Source organism: Mirounga angustirostris, unplaced genomic scaffold, assembly GCF_029215605.1.
Source record: "Mirounga angustirostris isolate CCGP_5_RB_7025 unplaced genomic scaffold, mMirAng1.0.hap1 SCAF_1, whole genome shotgun sequence".
Classification (NCBI taxonomy): domain Eukaryota; kingdom Metazoa; phylum Chordata; class Mammalia; order Carnivora; family Phocidae; genus Mirounga; species Mirounga angustirostris.
The window spans coordinates 93,327,014-93,346,132 of NW_026991709.1; the positions used below are offsets into that span (position 1 = coordinate 93,327,014).

At 41.3% G+C, this 19,119-nt stretch overlaps 1 pseudogene; it reads left to right on the forward strand.

Annotated features, from left to right (window-relative positions):
* The first annotated feature begins 7,053 nt into the window (after positions 1-7,053).
* Positions 7,054-7,240, forward strand: LOC123862891 (ATP synthase membrane subunit K, mitochondrial-like; annotated as a pseudogene).
* The last annotated feature ends 11,879 nt before the right edge of the window (positions 7,241-19,119 follow it).

Consider the following 19,119-nt stretch of genomic DNA (forward strand, 5'->3'; position numbering starts at 1 on the left):
CCTTTGTGTCATGTCATTCAAATGTTCAGAAAAACTCTTTGAAATGTGTGTTGCTTTACAGATGAGAAAACTCTTAAAAGGTTAAATAACTTGCCCATGATCACAGATCATGAAATGGCAGAGTCAGAATATCAACCCAGGTCTTTCTTGTACTGAGCGTGGCCAGTTTGTGAAGGTTGGAATGGGATTAGAAGGTTGGACTAGAAGGACAACTAATATTCGTAGAAAGCACTCTTTAACAGACCAGCAAACTACCAGCATCAAGAACACACATGAATAAGTAGATGCAGCTTCTTGGTGTCTGAGGTCTGGTGGTTAATGCTGCCTGTTTGGAATAGGAAACTGCCCCAGCTCGATGCCCCTTATACCCGAGCCTTGAGTGGAGTCTCATCAGCTCTTGAGGGCCCATCACCTATCACACAGGAAGGTCCCATTATGCCAATTATCTTCTGCATTCATTTCTTACCATTTTGTCCAGCCTGCTACAGATCTGATCATGGCCTGCTAATGAGTCTAAAGCCCTTACTTTTCTTTTTTGCTGGTTTTTGGTTGTAGTGGTTTGTTTATTTGGTTCTATGGGTCTAAAAGAATTCCATTCCATAAGAAGATCCCAAAGACATGATTTAAGAGTGTTTCCTTTCATTTCATTCAGCAGATAGACAATAATGAACCAGGAAGTTATCTAGTACAAAAAGGATTTGAAATGGGAGCACAGCCATTTCAGAGTGTTATACTTGAGATTAAGATTTCCACTGTGGGCAGAGAGAAATGGCTGGATTTCATTATTACAGAATACACTGTTGCTCCTCAAACTCTAAGCAGACAGCCGGGCACCTGTGTGTCTAAAAGGAAAAAGCAAAGGGCAAGAAAAAACAAAACAAAACAAAAAATGGGGCTACAGCTCTCCACAAACTGGGAGCCTCTGATGCAGTTCACTTTGCCACTCCCGTTGTTCCTGAGGCACAGTTATAGGAAGCAGGGCCACCTGCCACTCCTACAAAGCCATGGCAGATACTTTAATTCCCAGCTCCATGAAATGCCCCTGGCTCAGAGTAATGAGTGTGAACTAAAGGTTGCTCACCCTTTCCTTGAATCCCTTCCAAAGGCAGGAGAAGCAATTCACAGAGAGATCTCTGTTGGGGTCTGTGAGATGCCATAGATTTCAACAACACCCATAAGCAGCTACCACATATTGAGAACATCACATATTTCAGATGTGTCATTCATCTCATCTCATTTGAGCCTCACAACCATCCTCTGAATACCCATCTTTAAAATAAAGATACTGAGATCTGGAGCAGTTAGTTAAGTGACTTGCCAAAGTTGACACAGCAGCAAATGGCTGAATTAGCACTCAAATCTAGGTCTGAGTGAGACCCAGACCACCCTTTACCTGCTAGGCTACACTGTCTCACCATCTGAATACCCAGGATCTGGCCTGACCACACCTAAGGTAACTAATCAAAGATTCTGACTCCAGGAAAAAAAATAAAATGTTTTCAGGTTGAGGTAAATTCTGCTTTAGTTCATAGACTCATAGATTTTAAAACAAATAAATGAACAAACTGGGAAAAGAATTTTGTGTTTTCTCCCACTTTTAAGGTGGTTTGCCCAAGTTTGACATTGTCTGGGCTTGATACCAGCCCCCTCCTTTCTCTTCAGCTCTCTTTGACCACCAGCTCTGACATCCCATCTGGCTCTAGGTTGTCTGGTGCTTGGCTCTACCATTTTTGACCCCCTGGCTTATATCTTAGCTCTATCCTGGCTCACTCCAATTTAAAAACCTACTCCTTTGGCACATTCCGTACCTGGAGCTGTTACCTGAACACCTCTTCCCTTGAGTTCAGCAGACCAAGTTCATGAAACAACTCTGGAAGAGGGCTTCTGGGAAATGGGTGGGAGTTGAGAAGATGAGCCTCCTAGATGTCCCCACAAGGCCTTGATCTTCACATAAATCCAGCTGAACGGGATCATCCAGGACACAAAAAGAACTACCTGGCAAACCAAATTTAGGTAGTCAAGTTCTGTTGGAACTCTGTGGTTGATTGTTGGGTCTCTGATGTTGGAGAGATGGTACCAGCGATGTGTATAGGGATTCCGGTCTACTGAGTCCGAGTCCTCGTTCAAGGTTCAGTGGTGGGGCTTCCAGGCATAGAGGACTAAGAGCTGGAGAGTGTGTGTGTGTGTGTGTGTGTGTGTGTGTGTGTGTGTTATTCTGACTAAGCAGGTGCAGTGCAGGAAGGTTGTTTTGGGAGGAAAGCCAGGAGGTGTGATTCAAGGAAGAAAAGGTAAGCAGCTATGGGGTATTTAGGAACTTTAAGTAATCTTTCCTTCTCATTCTCCATCTTTTACTTTCGCAAACCCTTCCTCTTTTTTCCTCACTGGCCAATTTATTCACTTAGCAGATACTTCATTGTATCTGAGTTCCTAGGATTCTGCATTCACTCTATTCAGGGAAAAATTTATTCTCATCCAATTTCCTTATGAAGAAGAACATTATTCAAAATATCCTCCACATATCCTTTCTGGAGGGCATTATTAATTCTACTGCATCATCTCATCCTGCAAGACATTTCTCCTTAGAGAAAGCTTAAGAAATGCTCAGCTGCTTCTCATAAAGGAAGTTCAAGGTAGGATTCAGACCCAGCAACCATCCAGAGGTCCATGTTGTTACCTCAGTGCTCTCAGTTCCAAATGAGGCTCCTGGCATAACAGTCTGAGAGATTTGCCAGTTCTAAATGAACGATTTGCTCTTCCACTGGCATTCCATTGTCCTTAAAATCAGGGACAGAAAAGAAGGAAGGGAGTGGAGGAAAAAAGGAGGGAAAAGGAAGGAAAGGGGAGGGCAGGGGGAGGAAAGGAAATGAAGGAAAGAAAATAGCCATTTCACTTTGCTGATCCATGCACATAGTAGTGCTCAGTAAATATTTGTGGCAGATCCATGAGTAGTTGTTATCTGTGAACAAAGGTTCTTCAGGAATGGTTAATTTGCAGGTGCTGGCAAATGGTATTCCCTTTAGTAGAGCAAGTTCCAAGTTTTTTCTTGCTGAGTAGTTTGGAATTTGTTTAATGGTGTCAGCTTGGGCACAACATCATTATTTCCAGCAGCAAGTACCATTTTTAAGTGCTTACTACCTGTCAAGAACTGTGTTTGACACACGATTTTTTTTCTAATCAATTCGATAACACTGGATATACATTTTTTTTTCATTTTAAAGATGAAGACAGTGAAGCTTAGAGAGGTTATGTCACCTGCCCACAATTACATAGATAGCAAGGAGTGTTGCTGGTTTTTATCCCGGTAGGTCTGAATTCATCTTGTATACATTCACATGTCTTCGACCTCTCATAACTGAATGCTAAGGAAGAACTAGGAACTCCAGACATTACTTGGGATATGTAATTTATGCAGTGGATAGATGTTCTGAAAGCCAAAACTATTTTACATTTTAGAAAGTATTAAGTACCTATGAAGATCTTCACACAAATCTTATGAGACATTATCTTTATTTTTATAGTCCAGAGAATGTCTAATTTTTTTGGATCAGGAAGATTGGAAAACCTGCCCCAGGACACATGGACAGAAGTAGCATAGCCAGAACTAATCATAAGATTTTTGTGGTCCTAACCACATAATTTCATATCCCAAAGATAGCAAGGAATCCTAAAAGACTGAATAAGAGAAGCAGTCAGCAGACGGGTTCTCGTCTAACACTATGGAAACAGAACTGAAAGTCGAATATGTGCTAAAATATAATGCTTCACGCATGTACATTTAAAGAACATATATAGCAACCACTTTTTAGGGGTAATTGTGCATGGTTTCTATAGCGATAGGATTTATTTCCGGCAGAATTTGCCAACTTAAAATAAGTTTCTCCTCGTTGAAAGAAACAAATAAGAAGTTCATCGACATTTGTTTTTTCATTATACAAAGATCATAATGTTTGGTTTCAGCAAAGAGACAATAATTCTCACCACAGAGCAAACAGGAAATAAGGTCACCATTGTTTGTCTGGAACAAAATGGATTCCCATTGGTCTGGAGGAGCTCAGCAAAGTGCCGGACATGCCATGCCCAGACCGGAGGTCGATGCAATGCCACAGGTGTACACACAGAAGTTGGCCTTCCTTAAGTAGAAAGAAAAATTTAAAGAGAAAGAAGAATGATTTTCTCCAGAAAGGATTGCTTTACCTTGAATGGAGCAGGGAAGCCCAGAACTAGAAGAAAACAGTAGTAATGAGAGCTAACACGTAGAGTGCTCTCTCTGTCAGCACCATTCTGAGATCCCCTGTGCATGTCTCAGTTACTCTCCCAACAACCCGCAAGGTCGGTACTATTTCTATCCCCGATATACAGCAGTGAAAACCAATACACAGCCCTGGGTCTTGCCCAAGCGCACACGGTTGGAGAAAGGCAGAGCGAGCATTCCGTTCTGGAAGTCTGGCCCCAGAAGCTGTAGTTTTAACCACTCTTCTATGCAGGCAAGGAAATCAAAACAAGAATGTTTCTTGCCCAAACTCCCACAGGATCTTTTTTTTTTTAAGATTTTTTTTATCATTATTTATCTATTTGACAGAGAGAGAGTGCAGGCACACAGGCAGGGGGAGCAGCAGGCTCCCCGCTGAGCAGGGAGCCCGATGCAGGGCTCTATCCCAGGACCCTGGGATCATGATCTGAGCCGAAGGCAGATGCTTAACCGACTGAGCCACCCAGGCGCCCCCACAGGGTCTTAAGTGAGCAGAGTTAAGATCTAAGACTACAGGAACATTCACCGACATTTCCATCACTCCAGGCTGGCCCTTCATGCACAGGAGCAGGTATCAGGAGAGTGGAAACTCCTGGGAAGCAGAGTGGTGAATGCCCTAACACCCGTTTTTCTCACACTTTTTAATAAACACATCCATTCCTCTAGTTTCAAACAGCTCTCTCCAGAACTCCCTCGACAGCTCAAACTCTCAAACAGCTCAAATGGAAGCTACTTTAAGGGTGTGCCTGAGTTTTGGTGGTGCGACAGTTTGATTAGTGATAATTATTGAACCTCAGATTTGAGCTTGAAGTTCCTTTGCCATACAATTGTCATGTTCAGAAGAATGGGGTTTGATCTGCATTTCTTTCAGTCGAGGAGTGATGATGTGGTAAAATGGCTGCATTCCACACACCAACTATCTTTGCTGACCTTGTGGGAAAAAGTATCTTCATTAAAAACAGGGACTTTGGCAGCTACTTGATGGGACCGAAAACCAAAAGTTTGTCTGTGAGCTGAAGCATGAAGATAAACATCGGGGAGGCAGTTTTGCATGGTGATTAGTAATGCCATCTCCAAATTGTGGTCAAGTCTCAGCTCTAACATCCACAAAGTCAGTAATCTTGAGCAAGTTATGTAACCACTCTAAGGCTCAGTTTCCTCCTCTATTAAATGGGGCTAAGAACACCACCCCCATAGTGTTGTTAGAATTAGGCAAGATAATCAATATAAAGCAGTTGGAACAGGATCTGGCACACTGGTGGCCTCACTCCCTGGTTCCTTTGCCCTTGGCCTCCAACGATACTGGACTTCTCTTACTTCTCTTAATTCCATGTTCTCTAAGCCTTCCACTCTGTCTGGAAGGCTCTTGCCCTTTGTGTCTTCTTGAAAACCCTACCTCATTCTTCGAGTTTGACTCACGTGCTTCACGACGCACCCAGGCAGTCTTCAACATCTCTCCCATCCTTCCACTGTCTCTAGTAACCCACCATTGTGATGCTCATTACACAATAATGATTCACCAGCATGTCCTTTTCTTCATCCCACTCCTTGAGTGTGCCCAGAGCCTGGTACTTGGTGGGCATTCAATAAACAAGTTACCGAATAGATGAACAGGCAAATACTGAGTTTCACCATAAAGTCCAGGCTTATGTTCAATAAAATAAGAAAATCTTCTGGAGGTATTAACAATCTAATGCAATCAATCAGAAAGGATCCAACCAATGAAATATAAAGTATACTCCCATTTCAGTTTTAATTAAACTCCAAAGCTTTAGAAATGATAATCCAAATATAATTAGACCCAGAAGATATTCTAGATCATTTTGTGACAGAAGGAAACTTGTGAGGCCAGTGGAAGGAGGCTGATACCAATGACCCAACTTGTACTAGAGAAATTCCACAGGATTCAAATTCATATCCCAAACAGCAAATTATCATAGATTTTTTCACCACCTAGTAAGATTCTGAATAATAAAGCACTAATAGGCATGGGTATATAAAAGCATACCATTAAAAAGGTATTGTTTTCACACTAAACTAAGGGTCTATGGAAAGAGTTATATCCCTTTCATTGTTTCAAGGGGATACGCAGTTCTGGGGCAGTATCTCTATAATGGAACTAGAGCTAAGAGCTAAGTCTGGAAACCAGCCAAAAACCAGTCCAGATCTTCTCTGGCCTACACTGCTCTAGCAGGCAGGACACAAGCAAGTTTATAAGGGCAGAATATTTTCACATTTGCTAAATGAGAACCAGGGGACTATGCACGAAAGAAAACTTTGTAAAGACACACTACAGAATGCCAGCCCTCAGGTAGCATGCTGACCAGCCACTGTAAAGCTGTGTTAACTCACAACTGATGGAGAGACTGGAAATCAGTGGTATCAGGGTAAAGGCCAGGCATCCCAGAGGCCTCTGGGAAAAGGTCCCACAGAGCAGAGGGGAAAGCAAAGCTTACTCTCAGACGAGTCCCATAAGAATTTCTCACCTTTGGCCAGATTACACAGGATGTCTCAGGGTTGGAGAAGACCAATAATATAAAAAGCTTGTATAGATTACAATTGTTTTGTAGACTCCAACTCCAATGTCATAGTCAGAAGGGTGTGTGTGTGTGTATACATGTGATAAGAACACCACTATATATTCCTCAAGATGCAGGACAATCTGATACTTTTTAAAACCTCAATACTGGGAAGGCAGAGAGTGTCCAGACTGAGACTCACAGAATCCAGCTTATAGGGCTTTTTCTGGCTGGGATAAGGGGTACATAGGCTGCAGAATCTGTGCCTTCTGCAAGACTGAAATTATGGCAGGTCCAGAAACTGATGCCCAATTCCATTTCACTGGTATTAAAAAAATATTTCAACTCTTATACTCCCAAAAGGAGAATGAATTGTGTACTGGCCACATGCAGAGGCATTGCTTTGATAGTTTTATACTTCTAGTTAAGGTCTAAAAAATCTCCAGCTGTGAAAGCCTCATATGAACTCTAAACAGTCTGTACCTCATCTGTTAAGTTCCCATGCCTGGACAAGCTAATGTCAGCTCACAATGTGATACTCAATTTGTACAACAAATGATGAACCTGAAAAAAAAGAATCCAGTATACATTTCTCATCACTTTCTGACTTGGTTGTCTCTAGGTTTTCGTAGAACAGTGCTTATTCCCTAATCTGATATCTCCCTCCATGTGGTGGGCACTCAATGCAAGAAATGCTTCTACTGTCTACCTGCTCCCTCCTTGAAACCTCCCCCAGAGAGGAGGGACTACTCTTACTGGTAACTTTGGGAGGGAAACCAGGCAAAGAGAGCTCAGTCTTTTCCTCTATCCTTATTCTAGGGAGTCAGCTGCTCACAGAAAGCAAGGATTCTGTTCTGATTCTCAGTGCTATAAGTTCTTCGGAAGGAGAGCTCCATATGGGAGGCTGGTGGCTTGTGACAGTTGTGTAGGTCTGCCTGATTCTGGAGTACAGTATTAGGAAGCTTATTCTGCTGCACCTAAACCACATTCACCAACCTACATTTGGTTCAGAACTGGGTTGGGGAAAAGGTATACTTATGGGCTCCTTAGAATCCCAATCGGTTTGTCGACTCAGTTGATATTACACATGGTGTTACCACCTTATCTTTGCCACAGCAGGACAGACAGAAAGCAGTATCTAATGAGTGGCCTCTGGTCCTTTGGGGAGAGGCCCAGTCATCAATGGATCTCTGAGATAGAAGCCTTCTCCTACAGTGTTTGCCAATCTCTGTGGTGCAAATATCCACACCATGGATGGTATCAAGCTACACTTGGGACATCACTGAACAGACTCGGGAGGAGATGTTCACAATCTACTCTCTCCACTCAGTGAAGAGCCAACTCAGCCAACCTGCTGCACCTCATTAGAGCCAGAAAACACATCCTTCCACAGGAGCAGATGCCTCTGGCACATGGCTGGATGCACACCTCTGAGCTGGAATTCCTGTTTGGTGATTATTTGCTGCCCTAAGAACTGGCTCAACTGCAGGCAAAGGCCAAGCTTTTGTGTCATATTCGGTGGCAAGTCTACTGTCGGCTCAATACATAATTAAAGGAAACAAGATGAGAACAAGGTTACCTTGCAGGTGGCCACACCAGGAGCCAGCCCAGCATGGATTAGGACTTTCTTTCTAAGTTCCTGCAGTTACACATCTCCCTACTCTTATTTTGGAGCTTGGCAATCACTTCTCCGTCACATAAGAAAGGTCATTTTCCCTTAGCCCTCATTTTCTAAGCAACAGAAACACTAGAGTTTGAATTCTGTGTAACAGTTGAGTGATCATACGCTAGTTGCTTACACCATCTTGATCCTTATTTTCCATATTTGAAAAAAATGGAGATAGTGATATTTTCCCAGAAGGTTGTTGGAAATATTATAAATGATGTTTCTAAAATAGTTAAGGTGGTATGTGGCATGTAGCAAGCACACAATACCTAGTAGACATGTAATCACCTCTCTGTTGGTGGCAAGGGTGCACATACAGCCCAAGGAGGTGGAGCGGCAAGCAGAGCTCGGCAAATGCAGTTCCTTTTCATTCCATTCCCTCAGTTTGTGCTGTTTATATTGGTTCTGTCCACTTGGCCAGACTGTACATCTGTTCTCCTTCCGATTCCACCTTCTTCTGGGCCTTCTTCTCAGAAGTCATCCCTATGAAGGGGCTACAGGAACTGTAAGCAGAAGGGCCCTCACTCCTAGCAGTGGATAAAGAAATTGTCTTTAACACGCAGGTCTATATGATTAGCATTTCATGTTTTAAGGCCATGCATAATATTCCATTTAGTAGACACACCATATTTTGTCATCATTATTTAACTAGATCCTCAATTAGGTTGTTTTCTGTATCTTGCTATTATAAAAAATACTTCATTGAACATTGATATGAAAAATTCTTGCCTACAGTCAGATTATATCATTAAAAGAGGATATATATAAAAAATATATAGTATTTTTATATATAGTGTATATATATATATACTCTATATATTTAAATATTACAATATTTTCACATATAGCCAGCAGGAAATGCATGCCTACAAGAAACACTTCTGAAGCCATTCCAAGCCCTATCCAAGAAAAGTTGGGCAATTTTCTTCATAGTCAACCCACAGCAATCTTCCCTCAACACTCTTCCCATTATTTTTATATATCACTTCTTAAAAAAAATCCAGAATATTCAGAACATAAAGGTACCTCAGGATCTTAGTAAATCTGTTTCTTAGGTTGGGTTGCCCAAGAAGCCCCACAAAACAAAGATTCAGGTGCAAGTAGTTTTTCTGGAAGTAAAGGACTGGGAAGGTGAGATAAGGAAGAGCAGGAAGCCACTAAAGGGTGCTTACCACTATGGGTACTGGCACTGGGTACCCTGGGAAAATCACTTGGAGCTGGTGTAGACATCTGCCTCAGAGACATCTGACCCTAGGGACAGGGGACCTGGGATATTTATTGACCAAATCCTGTTAGTCACTGATTGACAGCCCCTGTTGGAGGGCATTAATACCCTGGCACTTCCTGTGGCACAGGTGGGCAATGTGACTTTTGTGGCTGGGGAAAGCCCTCAAGCTTTGCAGGAATGCAAGTATTGGTAGTTGGAATTCTGCTAGCATGCACTGAGGTTGTAGGAGTGAGGGCAAATGGATGAGATGCCAACAGAATCTGCTAGAATCTACCCTTAGGGAACACTCAGCTGACTTCCTCGAATGTGGTTGTTGCTTTAAGTTGTGACAAGCCAGTCCTTAAAAGAAGACATTCATGATCTAAAGTCTATGCTGTCCACCCTATTATATACCTATTGAATATTGGCTAAGCTATGAAAACAGACCATAACACAACAGGAGAAAGTAGACATAGTTTTACATCTAGGAAGGTGACAATTATTAATTTAAGAAGCATTTATAGAGAGCCTTTTAGTCTGCCAGACTTTATGATAAGCACTGGAATACAAAGGTGAATTCAACAAAATCCCTGCCTGTAAAGAGCTTACTGTACAGCCAGGTGGAAGAGACAGAACCCTCAGATGAGAAGGTGGGATCTGAGGGCAGAGGAGACCTGTGGCCTGCTATCCAGGTACATGACAAATGTAGCTGGTCATGAGAAGAGATACCTCAGAGAAGAGATATCTATTTGGTACATCTGGGCAGACAGGGCCTCAGAGAGCCTCACAGAGTCCCCCAGCTGCAGCATGGCCCAGAAGTGGAGACTGGTCCCAGACAATCCCCAGACATGCTGCCCAATGAGACTCATTTGCCCAGATGGGGCACAAAAAGCAGCAGAGAGAACCATTAGGCATGAAGGGTGTTTGTCATGAAACAGGAATGCTGGGCATGACCTGAGGGCAAGATAGATGGCTTAGTGGCCCCAAATCTAGTGGACAACTAAGAACCAGGTGCCTCCCCCTGCCCCCTGCACTCCAAAGTCATCCCAGGACTGGGATGGAGCCAGAGAAGTCAGGAGAGAGGCAACCTGGATTGACTAAGAGTTCTACCTCTGGCAGAATGAGGTCTTGTCGAATAAATTCTATTGCGTTACAGACAAATGAAGCAGGGACATCTGTATACTCCAGTTTGTGAGTTGAAAGCTCTACCCATTGCTCAGTGATTCCTCGAATATCATGTTGTTCTTATCAATGAATCTCCCAGAGTAAAGTAAAGAGAGTATAGTAGTATAGTTTTTGCAGTCAGACAGACTTTGATTTGAGTCCTAACTCTCCAGATTCCAGTCCCTATTTGATGTTTGAGGAGGGGCAAACTAACAGTATTTAAACTCTTTTGAGCATCAGGTGCCTCACATCTCATCCATTTGCCCTCACTCCTACAACCTCAGTGCATGCTTACATGTGTAAAGATTTAGGGTTTTAACAAGATGCTCCTTTTTTCCCTTTTTCAGATACATCCAGATGTTTTTAATCTATGCAAAGTAATGTTGGATACATGCTGCATCCTTCAACTGATTTGCAAGATGTATTTATATGAAATAAAGAAAACACAATGCTTTAAAAAAAATTTTTACCACTTCTTATGGCCTGGAAAATTATTTTTCTATTATTTTGCTCTTTGGAGTTAAGATAGTCAAGCTTCAGAAATATTGTTAATATGGGACAAATCAAGTCTCAAAAATTTTGGAAATAATTGCCTTCTGCAATATATGTAAAAATATTATACACAGTGTCTGGCATACAGGTTGTGTTTAGCAAAAGTTTTTCTCTCCCTTCTCCCCCCACTGACAAGGGCCAAATGAGAAAGAGCTCCACTTTCTAATCATTCCTGAGTATTGGCTTTCCCATTCCTAGTCTGCCTCAAAACATGAAATAACTTCAGATGTTTCTGCTTCAGCTGCACCAGGATCTGGAAATGCAGAGAAGACGCGATTCCTGCCCTAAGAGGCTGATAGTCTAGAGGGAGAGAAGGGCATGCAAGCCTTGGACAGACTGTCCATCTGACACTCACCAGTATAGATTTAATTCCACAGTTTCCTGTTACATTATACAATAATCTTCCTACCTGGCTCCCGCTGGCTTTCCTCTTCCTCCGGCCACTTGGTCCAATGAATGGGGTCAGCTCTTGTAAATTAGGCCTGCCTCACACAAGTCCTTCAAACTCCAAACTGCAGAAGACTAATAGCTCCAGGATTAGGCTTGATAGATTCTTTGAAATGGCTTTCTAAATAAAGGAGAATTTGCTCCTGAATTGAAGAGGGGATACTTTTTTAAAAGCAATGACTCTAAATTCAGGGGCACCTGGCTGGCTCAGTCAGTAGAACATGCAATTCTTGATCTCGGGTTGTGAGTTTGAGCCCCATGTTGAGTGTAGAGATTACTTTTTAAAAAAATCTTTAAAAAGGAATAAAATAAGATGAAAACAGAAAGGGAGGCAAACCATAAGAGACTCTTAACTCTAGGAAACAAACTGAAGGTTGCTAGAGGGGAGAGCAGTGGGGGGAAGAGGTAACCGGGTGATGGGCATTAAGGAGGGCACTTGATATAATAAGCATGAGTGTTATATGCAACTGTTAAATCACTAAATTCTACCCCTGAAACTAATAATACAGTATATGTTAACTAAATTGAATTTAAATTAAAAAAATTTTAAAAATCAACAACTCTTGGGCGCCTGGGTGGCTCAGTTGGTTGAGCGACTGCCTTCGGGTCAGGTCATGATCCTGCAGTCCCTGGATCGAGTCCCGCATTGGGCTCCCTGCTCTGCAGGGAGTCTGCTTCTCCCTCCGACCCTCCCCCCTCTCATGTGCTCTCTCTCATTCTTTCTCTCTCAAATAAATAAATAAAATCTTAAAAAAAAATAAAAAAATAAAAATAAAAATAAAAATAAACAACTCTTAAAAAAAAGAAAAAGAAAAAACACAATGACTTTATATGTGGCAAAGACAGCTGCCAATTCAAAATTTAGACTTTAGAAAACAAATTATCTTACCTACTTTCATTTTTGCCCATCAAATCTTTCATTTAATAAACACGTCTGGGGTGCCTGCCTTGGGCCAGCCACTGTATTGGCACTGGGCTAAGATGAGTTCAACATGGTACCTGCCCTCAGAGAGTTCATGGCCAAGTGGAAAAGAAAGGCAAGGCAGCAGACATCAGAGGAGAGTGCAGTGAGGGCAATGGCAGAGAACGCTGACTGGGGATTGTCTCAATCTGGTAAAATACGCTCTCTCAGAGTGTGTTGTAGCCAAGTTTATCCCCACTACTGTAAGAGTGGTGATCTGGGCACAGAGAATAAGAAATTATTTTTCCTGATTGTGATTTGGCTCCCCAGTGAAGTCAAAGTGGTGTGTTTTAATATCTACATTCTTTCTGCTAATGCTGTAACTAATGCCCATTAAGAAACTGGTCTCCATTTGACAGTCTCCCGGACTCTTTTCTGTGTCCCTGAGGACATCTCAAGAAATGGCAATAGTAGGACTCTCAATGGCATTATCACATCTCCTCACTGAAACTCACTATAGAGTCTGGTTTTAGAACCATTTTTGCCCACGTTGAATGGAAGCTTATCCTCTTGTATTTTCAGTCTTGGTCCATTGGTATCCCCCTAACAATTGGTGCTCATCCCTGTGTCTTTGCTTGTCACCATCCCTAAACTGGATTAGATCAAGTAGGAAGTCTTCATCTCTCTATTTCTTCCTTTCAAAGGTGTGCCCATGGAACCTGTTTATTCTCATACTGGGAATGGTGAACTGAGGGGCTAAGGAGACTATCTCAACTGATTCCAACTCGGAGAACTAATTGATAAGACATGTCCTCTCTTGTGGGCTCCACCACTGCCCTGTCTAAAGTAGGAAGCTGACCTGTGTGTGCTGGGGATGGGAGTGGAGTTGGAAGAAAAGACCCAAGAGAGGACCTATAACCTGTGGCAGAATAGAAAGGTGGGGGAGACCAGCAGCTGGAGGTGGGCCTGTGGGGCAAAAATAGAAACTAGAAGGATGTCTCATCAATCAAACAGAACTCAGCATACAGAGGCACTACATAAAAGGTGAGATTAAAAGTGATTTAAAAAAAACATATAAAATTTTTAAATAAATAGAAATCAAGTTTAAACTATTCTATACTTTGAAACTGACAGTTGTTTATTATAAAGTTTTTGCTAAGGATGAAAATTCATTTACAAATTACATAAACATATATTGAGTTGTTGAAAGCATCACCTCAGGTTCTAGGGAAGAGTTGTTTATGAATTTAGGAAAGGAGTGAGAGCTTCTCAGAAAACTTTTTTTTCCTAATTGAAAAGGGTTTTATACTGCTGTGTGATTATAATGTGACCGCAGTGTTAGTTTTTCTGGTTTCACTCTGTGGAAGGAAGAGAGGCACCCCTCCAAGGAGGAGAGAAGTCATGCTGTATTTTTCTCTCTCTGCTCACAGTTCTTCTGCAATTTAATGAATGGCAATAAGACTAAAATGACAGAGAGCAACTATAGATTGCTGTAAGTACATCTATGTTATTCCATTGCAGAGTTAAGCTTCATATAAGCTCAGAGACTTCAATGGAAAAATCAAAAAAGGGAGAGAAAAAAGTCAGGGTTTTTGTCTATAAAAAGATACAACAAATTTTAGGAAATGTATCAATGAGGCTTAGGTCAATAAGATGCTAAAATTATACATAGGTGTTTATTTCTTTAAATTTTGCTCTATAAAAATAACACATTTACAGTGTTCTTTGATGTTCATATATATATATATATATATACTTAAAGATTTAATTTTTATTTATTTATCTATTTAGAGAGAGCTCACAAGCAGGGGGAGGGACAAAGGGAGAGGGAGAGAGAGAATCTCAAGTAGACTCTGCACAGAGCCCAGAGTTCAATGCAAGGCTCGATCCCACAACCCTGAGATCATGACCTGAGCCAAAATCAAGAGTTGGACGTTTAACAGAATGAGCCACCCAGGTGCTCCCATATGTATTTTTTAATAATATATTTTATAAGATGATGGCTGGGTAAAAAGCAGGGCTTCTTTATCACTTCACTTGCCTGCTATATACTTTCTGACTAAAATTAAGACACCTCAAGTCAGGATATCTAAATTGCTGGAACACTCTATAAGGCAGTTGGGATTAGCAGACTCTTTTTTTTTTTTAAAGATTTTATTTATTTATTTGAGAGAGAGAATGAGAGAGAGAGAGCATGAGACGGGGAGGGGCAGAGGGAGAAGCAGACTCCCTCCCGAGCAGAGAGCCCGATGCGGGACTCCATCCCGGGACTCCAGGATCATGACCTGAGCCGAAGGCAGTCGCTTAACCAACTGAGCCACCCAGGCGCCCAGGATTAGCAGACTCTTAAGTGATAAATATAAAGTGACCAAAGATATTCAGTAAATGCTTATCTGAATAATGTCAGTTTTATAGTGATCAAAACATCTCAACAATTGAACTTAATGCAGGGAAACCATTCCCATTGAGCTCTGAAGGCAGTCAGTATGACTGAGTTTACATGAACTGAGGTCTCTGCAAAAATAATTTTGGAAGTCAAATAGGGCTTCTATGGAGATTAATTTTCAGAGTTGGAAAGCCGAAGCAGCCTCTGAAAAAAATTTAATCCCCCCAGTATGGAGAATGTATTTTTTGTTATTGTTGTTCTAAGATACAGGTGGATAATTCAAAACCATATGCAGAGTTCATTCTTTGGAATACCATATCTTGAAAGAAGCTAGATAACAAGAAAGCCATATCCTCTTCTCTTGCTCTCATGGACACTTGCTTTAGAAATCCACCAACCATGCCATGAGGAAGCCCAAGCCATCCCAGGCAGAGACCACACTGGGAACCACGGATAGGTACTCTGGCCACTGAGCCCAGCTGAGGCCCTAATCAATAGCATCAACTGCCAGACATGTTGGGTGGAGACACCTCAGATGATTCCAGCACCAAATCATTAAGTGTTTCCAACTGAGAAGCTCCAGACACATGGGGCAGAAAAGAAGCTATCCTTGCCACACACTGCCTGAATTAATTGACTCACAGAATCTACAAGTATAACAAAATGGTTGTTCTATTCCATTTAGGGTTTTTTTGAGGGGCCGAGAGGTAATTATGCAGCAACCATAACTGCAATAGTCAGTATCTTTAAGTCCCTCAGGCCAGAGACCCTCTGTTATAGTATCCAGAGAATAAATCTCAAGTCTTCATCCAGGATGGAGGAGAGGCAAATGCCAGTCATCTGAATTTGGGGAAAGGATCTCAGGATCTAACTGCTTTTTAAATGAATCTGGTCTTTAATCACCCACACGCCTACCTCTAGACGTCATGGTGCCATTGAATCCTGAGCTCATTGAGAGATCTGCTCAGGTTTTTTCTTACCTTTTCTTCTGCAGCTCAGAATTCAGGCTTCTGTGGTCTGCTAATGTCAGCCATCACTCACTCCTTTAGTATCCTGGTTTCCACAATGTTGTTGCCATGGTCTTCTCCTCCATTTCTTTTCCTTGTGAGTTTATGCTTTAAAAATCACTTTATTGATGTCTTAGTGGGATTTTCAGAGGAAATGGAATTAAATACTTATGTTCAATTTTGCATCTCTCATTGGAATATTACCTAGACTTTTTCTATCTTTTCTGGATATACTGACTCCATTTCCTTTTATTTATTTGAGTAAAATAAATTACTCAAGAGTACTGGATACAAAATATCTTGTGCTTGTTGGAAAACAGCAACAACAACAACATCAACAACAAAAAGCCTTTTCACTCTCTTCAAATATTTCAGTTCTCTGAGATTTGTCCAAATGCATGAGCCTAAAGGCTCCCCTTTCTCTAATTCCAATCCTCATCAGCAATCTGTCTCATTTTGTGTATGGTCCATGTTGCATATTCATAAGAAGTTATAAAAACACAAGCTTATTCCTGAATAAGACAACATAAGACAGAAAACAATGTAGAGAAAACACAAAGACTGTCAAAGAGCATGTTATGATTGTAAATAAGTAGATCGGATCAAATATTTACAGAATGAATGGCCAAGGGTTGAGTATACCAGTGGGTTGTTTGGGCCATGAAGTCAAGAGAGTCTGAGGGTTTTGCTGTGGTCATAGCTGTTACCACTTATTAGGACCACCGACATATCCTTCCTTGCCCCTGCAGATAGAGCCTTGCAGGATGGTGTTCCTACTGTTGGACTCTCTGAAAACAGGAGAGTCTCCCCCTCCTATTCTTTCTGCTTGGGCAGAAATGAAAACTCCTCCCTGCAGGATACTGTTTCTAACCTCAGTTCCAAGTCACAGCTTCTCCATTCCCTGCTGCAGGTCTTCCTCAGTGTCTCAGTGGGATGGCTGCAAAGGGCTACCTGTACCACGAGTAGAGTTAACCATCACCTCTGCTCCCACAATTCTTGGTCTGCTGGTGTTGGACAGTCATTTTTCTAGACTGCACCACATACTGACCCATTCCAACCTCTAATTCTTCTGAATTTGGAAATCTCTCTCTCTCTCTTTCTTGAATTAAAGAAAAACGATAGTTTTTCAAAGAGTTAGGGCATAGCTTGATGTGATTTTTCACATGCTCGCACTAGCCAATGAACATTCAGGCATCCTATGATCATGTGAAAATCACACCTGTTAATTTACAAGTAATTACCTTCATAGATGTGAGATAGAAGAATTATATGTGTTCAAGTATTGTTTTTTAAAGTAAGCTTAGAATTCTTTGTGTAACCTAAGCTTTGTGTAACCTTAAGCTAGTGTCACTTACTTTAAAAGTAGCACATAAAAGTATTTTTGATAATTATATGCATCTGTGAGCATATATTTTTGCAAAAACTTTCATGTATTTTAGAATATTTAATCAAATCTAAATGATTCAAGGACTATAAAAATAGTTGAAAAAAGAAAGAAATGCTTAAATGAGAGGCAAATTAGACTAAGAGAAAAAGTACAAGACTATGAAGACAAAGAAAACTAAAGAGGATGGTGAATCAGAAACAAAAAGGAGGGAAATGCCATAAGACTAGTAAAATGGAAGCACCTAATGTGATAACTAACAAGCTATATATAACCAAGGTAGAAGACTGTGATACAGAAGCTATTTCAGCTTTCTGTAAACTTCAACACTGATCTCACACTATACACGCCTTCCATTCCATCTGACTCAAGAGTACTTCCCAGAGCAGATAAGACAGTTCTTTATATACCGCACACCTCTATAGTAACTATTAACAAATCCAAGGGGCAGATTTTGCTAATAGATTCTACTTATATGTCTGTTTTTATTCAGTTATACATTGATCTCTCAATAATTCTGCTGTAGAACCCATTAAGTGTAGTCTTATTTACTACAAACTGCAAATTTACAGTAAAACTAAGATTGTACATTAAAATAAATGGTGTCCTCTAACCTCACAACACTTCTGACATCAAATGTGTGGGGTTTTCCATACTAAGCAATTCTCCAGTTCTCAGCAGAATAGGTGTCCTACGGTTTAACTCAATTCTGACACTAACTACCTGGAGTAAGCTCAGACCCCACAGGTTAAGGACTCAATCCCACAAGATTACTTCCCACTTTGCAAGCCCCAGGTTGCAAGTCCCAGGTTGTCATCTGTGTTTCTGAGTGGCCAGCTATAAATCAGGGGTTCCCCTGACCCCACCCCTCAGGTTCAATAATTTGCTACAATGGCTCACAGAACCTGGGAAAATGGTTTACTTACTATTACCGATTTATTACAAAGGATATTTCAAAGAATGCAAGTGAAGAGCCCAGTGAAGATATACACTGGTCAAGTTCCAGAAGAGTCCTGAGCGCTGGAGCTTCTGTCTCTCTGGACTTTCAGCTCCACCATCTCCCAGGGCATGTGGATGCCTTCTTGTTCACCAACCCAGAAGGTTTCCAAACCTGATTGTTTAGGATTTTTATGGAGACTTCATTACACAGGTATAATTGATTAAAGCACTGGTCATTCATTAGTGATTAACCTCCAGCCCCTCTCCCCACTCCAGAGGTTGGGGGTTGGGGCTGAAAGCTCCAACCCTCTAATCAAATGGTTGATTTACTCTGTCAACCAATCTCCCCATCATTAGGGGCTTCCCAAAAGTAACCTCTTTAACATAAACTCAGGTGTGATTGAAAGGGGCTTGTTATGAATAACAAAAGATATTCTTCTCACACTGATAGATCTGAAGCTTATTCAGAACAGGGGACAAAAACCAAATACTATATCAAAAGGTGTTCCTATTGCTCTTATTGATGTGGGAAACAAAGGCAAAAGAAAGTTAAATTTCCTTACTACTTACAGCCCATTCACAAGTCCTTGAAACAGGCAGAGTGACATTCCCCTAGGAATTCAGCTGCCTCAATGTTAATACTTTCCGAAGGGCAAAAGGCAATCTTAACCCTAACCCCAGGATCCTGTAAGTCTACC